This window comes from Neovison vison, chromosome X (assembly GCF_020171115.1).
Source record: "Neovison vison isolate M4711 chromosome X, ASM_NN_V1, whole genome shotgun sequence".
In the NCBI taxonomy this organism is placed as follows: domain Eukaryota; kingdom Metazoa; phylum Chordata; class Mammalia; order Carnivora; family Mustelidae; genus Neogale; species Neogale vison.
Window position 1 is genome coordinate 50,960,725 of NC_058105.1, and position 9,514 is coordinate 50,970,238.

A 9,514-nucleotide genomic window follows, 5' to 3' on the forward strand; every position below is an offset into this window, starting at 1 on the left:
TAATCCTGGTCTTGTAGAATGTATTTGGAAGCTTTCCTTCCTCCTGTATTTTTTGGAATAGTTTGAGGAGACTAGGTATTAACTCTTCCTTAAATGTCTGGTAGAATTCCCCTGTGAGCCTATCTGATTCAATATTTTTATTTAAAAAATTTTAAAATTTCGTTTTATATTAGGCATAATACATAATAGCATTTGGATTTTTTAAACAAGTGTTTTAGTCTTTGAGTGAGTGAGTTTCAGTAACATTTAGTGTGACTCACTGAGACATCTGAACTTGAATTGGCTTCTACAATCCTTGTACTTTCTCTTTCTCCTGATAAACTGTAAAAGTAATAAAGTAAATCAATAACAAAATTTCAAGGACATTAGAATACTAACTTTAATCAGTGCTTTCTGACTTTCACAATAATGTTTTTCTTCATTTTTGTTCTTTTCTTCAATATTACACATTGAATATTATTTTTGTTGTCATTTCATGAGGATATCTGTTTATGCATGTCACTATTTTCTGTGTCTTTTGTTTTCTTTTTTCTATCACACATTACTTCTGTAGTTATTTCCTTTTACCTGAAGACATTCTTTAAAAGTTCTTTTGTTATTAATTCGTTGGCGATAAGCATTTTCATTTCTGTTTCATTTCAAAATGATGTTTATCTAACCTTTTTATTGATAGTCTTCTGGATACACAGTTGTAGGTAGTTATTTTCTTTCAGTAGTTTTAAGATTTTATTCCACTTTCCTGGATTTCTTTGTTATACTTAAGACATTTACTACTACTGTAAATGGCTTTTCCTCTGCATTTTTGTAAAATCTTTTTGCCTTTAATGTTCTTCAGGTGCACTATAACATCCCTGAAGTTGATTCTTTTTTTTAATTAATTCTGGAATGTCTTTAATTTTTTTTTATTTTTTATCTTTAAAAGATTTTATATATATTTATTTGCCAGAGAGAGAGAGAGAGAGAGAGAGCACAAGTAGGGTGGAGAGGCAGAGGATAGGGAGAAGCAGACTCCCCACTGACAAGGAGATTGATGCAGCGCTTGATCCCACAATGCTGGAATCATGACCTAAGCCAAAGACAGATGCTTAACTGACTGAGCTACCCAGGTACCCTCCATTATCTCTTTAAATAGTTTTTCTTTGTTCTCTCTATTATTTTTTCTGGTATAGTTATTTATATTAGACTTTCTTATGTGGAGGCCAAGAAAATTAAGGCCATCCCACCTCAAGTTTAGCTGATTTGGGAAACAGAGGCAGAAGAAAATCATTAAAGTTCCTCACCTACTGACAAGCCCTTGAAACAGACAGATTGGGTCTCCCCTGGGGACTTAACTCCCCTCACCTTGAGGTTTTGCTAAGAACAATCTTAGCCTGACCAACCCCCTACCCCGACAGGTCCGACCAGAATCCTTTAAGTCTACTTTAACAATTCCTTTAGGAAACTTTATCTCTAAACCTCCAAGATAGTGTGGAGAATCATTCCCAAGTATATGGCTCACTGATATACATCTAAAGGGTCTCATGAGAAGATTTTTATTATTGGTAATAAATAACCTCTCTCCCAACAATAGTTAGCCCCTCAAGGTCCAGGAGAACTTGTTTCCAAAAGTCCTTAGAGATTTACGCCATCCCTAATCCTCTTTGTCCTCACCTACTGCCGAGTCCACCCCTATTCTGCCTTTTAAAACTCTGACTATAATCTGGCTCAGGGTCCAAGTCCCTACTCTGCTGTGTCGGGTATACTTGGGCCCAAGCTTAAGCTTGTCAAATAAACCATCCTGTGATTACATCGGTGCTTGGCTCCTTGGTGGTCTCTCGGACATGAAAACTTGGGCATAACACTAATTCTATCCTACATGTCTCTAAAATCTCTAGGCTCACTCTGGATAATATCGTCTCAGTCACTATTTTTTTTTTCTGTAAGTTATTTATAATCTGCAATAAACCCTATCCAGTGAATTTTTACTTTAACTATTTTACCATTTCTAAATGTTATATTTGGTAATTTATCAATGTTACTTGTCAGTTATCATCATTTATTGTTTGCTCATTTTATTGACCTTTCATGTCATTAAACATTTCATGTGTAAATATTAACAACATATAACATTTTTGAGGGTCTAAATTTATCTCTAAAGTCATGGATTTTAAGTCTTTTCAAACAGCCCTTCAAATGTAAATTCTATAAATAAGAAGTATCAAATTGTGGAGAGGTAAGAAGATAAAACATATGAGCTTTTCTTAAGGAACTTACAAGATAACCTTCAGTCAACCAAAAGATAACTACAAGAAAGGACAGTCAGTAAGCACTGAACGTATTTAACAATATACCCAAGCCAACAACCATAGGATGGATTACTAAGCACAATAAAAATTATATATGTCCAAATTATGATAAAATAATAAAACCAAAATACATCAGAACAGAGAAAGAATGTGGATTCAAGGAACAGAACTGATTCATTGATTGCCTTATCTGTAACAGCTAAGAGTGAAAGAACACCATTTTGAAATTGTAAGACAAGTAGTAGAACACAGTGGTGCACCAAGGGGTGTGTGTGTGAATAGTAGGAGTGGTCCATTTATGTCCCTACCAGAAGAAGTGCTATACCAATGACATAGTTTAGAATTTCTAGTGCATGATAATATTAAAAAACAGATATATTCAGGCATTTTTGTTATTGTTTTTAAATTCCTTATAGACAAAGTATTCCCTTATTTCTGTACCTAAGGTGGACCACTCCCACTGTTTCCTCTTGATATCCCACCAATAGCAGTATAAGCATAACAAACACTATATAAACGAACACACACACACAATATTACTGAGTAAAATTGATTGGTGGTAGGATAAGAAGAAAATTAGGAGGATCAGGAGATGTGATAATCTTATTAGTGCTTTCAGTAGGAAACTAAGAGATAGAGTTTGAAGAAATAGAGAACCAAGGTATTGTGTAAAATCAGTATAAGTATAATTGCTTAAACAAAAATACAAACTTTTCTAAGTGTCCAAGTTTTTGTAAAAAATAAAAGCAAGCTGATCACATTGTAAAAGCCTTAAAAACAAAAAAGATACAAAATAATATGACATTATAACATATCTGTCATATCACTACATTTAAGTTGTCTAAATTTACAAATTAAATGAAAAATGGCTTCTGATTTTATTCAAAAAGTAAACCCAACTCAATTTTTATACAAGAAATATATATCAAAATGATTGAAATAGATTGAAAATAAAAAGAAAAAAAACCCATCCTGGCAACAGGTAAACAAAGCATAGATAATGATCTTACAATTAAACAAAATGACATTCAGTTTCAGTTGAGATGTGAAAATGGAATTCAAGATTGTAGGGAGATTAGAAGAAAATTACTTAATAGCTAAGACATAAAGATAACTATAACCATGTATTTCAGATATTTAGGCAGAATGAGAATTTTAGAATTATATAGAAGATATACCTGAGTCATGTGGAAAAATAACTTTGAACAGTTACAGGATGTCATCTATAATATATACCTGGGCTAAGTAGAAAAATAACTTTGAACAGTTACAGGTCCCCATTAAGTTCTTTTTTCCTCCTTCTTTCTTTTTCTACATATTTATTGAGTACCAGCTCTGTGTCAGGCATTGTTTTAGCCATTTGAAGTCAGTAGGAAATAAAACAGATGAAAATCATGGCTTTTACAAATCTGCATTTTGATAGAAGAGAATTACAATAAATCCTTCCAATAAAATATTTCCACTATTTTTATTTTGGATAAAATGAAAAATAGGAATATTTCAAGTAGAGATATAAGTATCAAGAAGGAAAACATAGCAAGACAGTATGACAAAAGAATGTAGAGGACATTGCAATTTTAAATAAGGTATTATAGAGGGCATGGCTTGCATGGAGCACTGGGTGTGGTGAAAAAATAATGAATAATGTTTTTCTGAAAATAAATAAATTAGAAAAAAAATTAAATAGGGTAGCCAGAGGAGACCTTGTCAGGAGAATAACATTTGAGCAAAGACCTAAGGAAGTGAAAAACGAAATCAGCCAGATATCTAAAGAAAGTGTTGAAAGGCAGAGGGAGATAGGACAAGATGGCGGGGTACTAGGAAGAGGCGTCTTTTCAGCTGGTACCCCAAAGTGAGCTGATTACCTACCAAAGAACTCCGATCACCCATGAAATCAGCCTGAGATCAGAATTATACACGTCTGGATCTCTACAGGGGCAGAAGACGCCAGTGAGCAGGTAAAGAGGAATGGGAATGGCGGACTGATATCGGAAGATAAACCAAAGGGGGAGGGAGCCACCAGAGGTGACCATGGGAAAGTAATACCCCAATACAAGCGAGAGTGCCCTGCGTCTGGGGACCATCATTAACTTGGAGACTGGTTGAAAGCACTCCAAAAGAGCAAAGGATCGCGGGGGCAAATTGTGGGAATCCGGGCGGCTAGAGACAGGGGCTTAAGTCCCCGGTCCCAGACGGCCTCCCCAGCGCGGAGGCAGAGAGAGTGTGGCGGTGAAACCAACTCCTGGTCCCTAAGCCGCCAGCGCGCCCCAGAGCCCGTGGGTTCCAGCTCCTGTGAGGGGATGGGAGCTGCGCCGGTCTGCAGAACGCGCGCTAGCCCTACCACAAAGCTTGAGATGCGCGCGCATGTCCCTCCAGCTCTCCTGGGTTTCTAAGGCCCGGGGGCGCTTCTTGACCTGCGCCATTGTTTCAAAGTCTAAGCCACGTGCGCACGAAACTCTTCCCCGGACAGAGGTGCGCAAAAGCCCAGCCTGCGGCTTACGGACCAGCGCCCCGTGCTCAGTGCCCCAGACGCACGCCCGACCCACAGCCGCCTCTGAAAAGAGGTGTGCGCAAGCCGGGCACTCCCAGCCCGGGCCGGCGGCAAAATCTCAGTGTGCGATCGCTGCTTGGAACCTCTCCGGCGGTCAGGAGCTCCCAGACAGCCGCCAATGCCTTGGCTTTGGGGACGAGCAAAAGATCCTGTGCCCCCACTGTCTGCAACGTGGAACCTGCTCTGCCAGCGGCCAGGTGGGAATTTATTCAGCTTCTGCACCCAGACTGAGGCTTCTCTCTGAGACGGAGATCAGGAAGTGTTCCAGGGTGCACCTTAACTGCACCAGAGTTGATTCATACAGCTACATCTGTTCAGTCTTCTCCCACCAAAATGACTAGCAGGAGGAATGCCCAACAGAAGAAAAATACAGAGGATGGTACTTCTGCAACAGAGCTAACGGCTATCAACATAGACAATATGTCAGAAAGAGAATTCAGGCTAACAATTATCCAGCCAATAGCTAGGTTGGAGAAAGCCATGGATGACCAAACAGAATTGATTAGGGCCGAACGGTAAGTGACCAGACAGGATGTTCACAATGTTAGGGCGGAGCTTAAAGCTACCAGGGAGGGGGTCCACAATGCTCTCAATGAGTTCCAATCTAATCTAAACTCTCTCAAAGCTAGGGTAACTGAGACAGAAGATAGAATTAGTGATCTGGAAGACAAACAGATAGAGAGAAAGGATCAGGAGGAAGCCTGGAACAAACAGCTTAGATCCCACGAAAGCAGAATCAGGGAAATAAATGATGCCATGAAGCGTTCCAACGTCAGAATTATTGGAATTCCTGAAGGGGAGGAGAAAGAAAGAAGTCTAGAAGATATCGTGGAACAAGTCCTTCATGAAAATTTTCCGAATCTCGCGAATGAAACCAGCATTCATGTACTAGAGGCTGAATGGTCTCCACCCAAGATTATACACTCCAAAAAAACATCAGGACACCTGATAGTCAAATTGAGAAATTATAATTGTAGGTATAATCTCTTGAAAGCTGCCAGGGCAAAGAGGCTCCTTACTTACAGAGGGAAGCCCATCAGAATAATGTCAGACCTGTCCACAGAGACCTGGCAAGCCAGAAGAGGCTGGCAAGATATATTCAGGGCACTAAATGAGAAGAACATGCAGCCAAGAATACTTTATCCAGCAAGACTGACAGTCAAAATGGATGGAGAGATAAAGAGTTTCCAAGACCGGCAAGGCTTAAAAGACTATGCAACCACCAAGCCGACACTGCAGGAAATGTTAAGGGGGGTTCTATAAAAGAGGAAAAATCCCAAGAATAGCATTGAACAGAAATATAGAGACAGTCTACAGAAAGAAAGACTTCAAAGGTAACTCGATGTCAATAAAAATGTATCTATCAATAATCACTCTCAATGTGAATGGCCTAAATACACCCATAAAACGGCACAGGGTTGCAGATTGGATAAAAAGACAGGACCCATCCATATGCTGTCTACAAGAGACCCATTTTGAACCTAAAGATACACGCAGACTGAAAGTGAAGGGGTGGAGAAGCATCTTTCATGCCAATGGGACTCAAAAGAAGGCTGGGGTAGCGATTCTCATATCAGATAAATTAGACTTCAAACTAAAGACTGTAGTCAGAGATACAGAAGAACACTACATAATCCTTAAAAGGACTATCCACCAAGATGATCTAACAATTGTAAATATCTATGCTCCCAATATGGGAGCAGCCAATTACTTAAGAAAACTGTTAATCAAGATAAAGAGTCATATTGATATGAATACACTAATCGTAGGAGACCTTAACACGCCTCTCTCAGAATTAGACAGATCATCGAAGCAGAAAATCAATAAAGAAACAAGAGCATTGAATGACACATTGGACCAGATGGACCTCATAGATATATACAGAACATTCCTCCCTAAAACAGCAGAATACTCATTCTTCTCAAGTGCACATGGAACCTTCTCCGGAATAGACCACATACTGGGTCACAAATCAGGACTCAACTGATACCAAAAGACTGAGGTGATTCCCTGCATATTCTCAGATCACAATGCTTTGAAACTGGAGCTCAATCACAAGGAACAGTTCTGATGGAACTCAAACACCTGGAAGGTAAAGACCACCTTGCTTAAGAATGCTTGGATCAACCAGGAGATCAAAGAAGAACTGAAACAATTCATGGAAACCAATGAGAATGAAGACACTTGGGTCCAAAACCTATGGGATACAGCAAAGGCGGACCTAAGGGAAAATATATAGCCATCCAAGCCTTGCTCAAAAAAATTGAAAAATCCAGAACACATCAGCTGTCTCTACACCTTAAAGAATTGGAGGATCAACAACAAATCAAACAAACTCCACACATAAGAAGGGAAATCATCAAGATTAGAGCTGAGATCAATGAGGGAGAAACCAGAGATACAGTAGAACGTATCAATGAAACTAGAAGCTGGTTTTTTGAAAGAATCAATAAGATCGATAAGCCACTGGCTACACTAATCTGAAAGAAAAGAGAGAAATCCCAAATTCATAAAATTATGAATGAAAAGGGAGAGATCACAACTAACGCCAAGGAAGTAGAAACAATCATCAGAAGTTATTACGGACAGTTATATGCCAATAAGCTTAGGCAACCTAGATGAAATGGATGCATTCCTGGAAAAATATAAACTACCAACATTGAGCCAGGAAGAAATCGACAACCTTAATAGACCGATATCTAATAACGAGATTGAATCAGTGATCAAAAACCTCCCAAAAAACAAGAGCCCAGGACCTGACGGATTCCCTGGGGAATTCTACCAAACCTTCCAAGAAGAAATAACACCTATTCTCCTGAAGTTGTTTAAAAAAAATGAAGCAGAAGGAAAACTTCCAGACTCTTTCTATGAAGCCAGCATTACCTTGATCCCCAAACCAGGCAAGGACCCTACGAAAAAGGAGAATTTCAGACCAATATCACTGATGAATATGGATGCTAAGATTCTCAACAAGATTCTAGCCAACAGGATCCAACAGCACATTAAAAAGATTATCCACCATGATCAGGTGGGATTCATCCCTGGGCTACAAGGATGGTTCAACATTCGCAAATCAATCAATGTGATACAACAAATTAATATGAGAAGAGAGAAGAACCACATGGTCCTCTCAATGGATGCAGTAAAAGCATTTGACAAAATCCAACATCTGTTCCTGATTAAAACGCTTCAAAGTATAGGGATAGAGGGAACATTCCTGAACCTCATCAAATCTATCTATGAAAGACCCACAGCAAATATCATCCTCAATGGGAAAAAGCTTGCAGCCTTCCCATTGAGATCAGGAAGAAGACGAGGATGCCCACTTTCACCACTCTTGTTCAACATAGTATTAGAAGTCCTAGCAAGAGCAATCAGACAACAGAGAGAAATAAAAGGTATCCAAATTGCTAATGAAGAAGTCAAACTCTCTCTCTTCGCAGATGACATGATTCTTTATATGGAAAACCCAAAAGACTCCACCCCCAAACTACTAGAACTCATACAGCAATTCAGCAACGTGGCAGGATACAAAGTCAATGTGCAGAAATCAGTGGCTTTCTTATACACTAACAATGAAAATACAGAAAGGGAAATTAGAGAATCGATTCCATTTACTATAGCACCAAGAACCATAAGATACCTTGGAATAAACCTAACTAAAGAGGTAAAGGATCTGTACTTGAGGAACTATAGAACACTCATGAAAGAAATTGAAGAAGACACAAAAAGATGGAAGATCATTCCATGCTCTTGGATCGGAAGAATAAACATTGTTAAAATGTCTATACTGCCTAGAGCAATCTATACTTTTAATGCCATTCCGATCAAAATTCCACCGGTATTCTTCAAAGAGCTGGAGCAAATAATCCTAAAATTTGTATGGAATCAGAAGAGACCCCGAATCGCTAAGGAAATGTTGAAAAACAAAAATAAAGCTGGCGGCATCACCTTACCTGATTTCAAGCTTTATTACAAAGCTGTGATCACCAAGACAGCATGATACTGGCATAAAAACAGACACATAGACCAGTGGAACAGAGTAGAGAGCCCTGATATGGACCCTCAACTCTATGGTCAATTAATCTTTGACAAAACAGGAAAAAATATACAGTGGAAAAAAGACAGTCTCTTCAATAAATGGTGCTGGGAAAACTGGACAGCTATATGTAGAAGAATGAAACTCGACCATTCTCTTACACCGTACACAAAGATCAACTCAAAATGGATAAAAGACCTCAACGTGAGACAGGAATCCATCAGAATCTTAGAGGAGAACATAGGCAGTAATCTCTTTGATATCAGCCACAGCAACTTCTTTCAAGCTACGTCTCCAAAGGCAAAGGAAACAAAAGTGAAAATAAACTTCTGGGACTTCATCAAAATCAAAAGCTCTGCACAGCAAAGGAACAGTCAAAAAAACAAAGAGGCAACCCACGGAATGGGAGAAGATATTTGCAAATGACAGTACAGACAAAAGGTTGATATCCAGGATCTATAAAGAACTCCTCAAACTCAACCCACACGAAACAGGCAAACATATCAAAAAATGGGCAGAAGATATGAACAGACACTTCTCCAATCAAGAAATACAAATGGCTATTAGACACATGAAAAAATGCTCATCATCATTAGCCCTCAGGGAGATTCAAATTAAAACCACATTGAGATATCACCT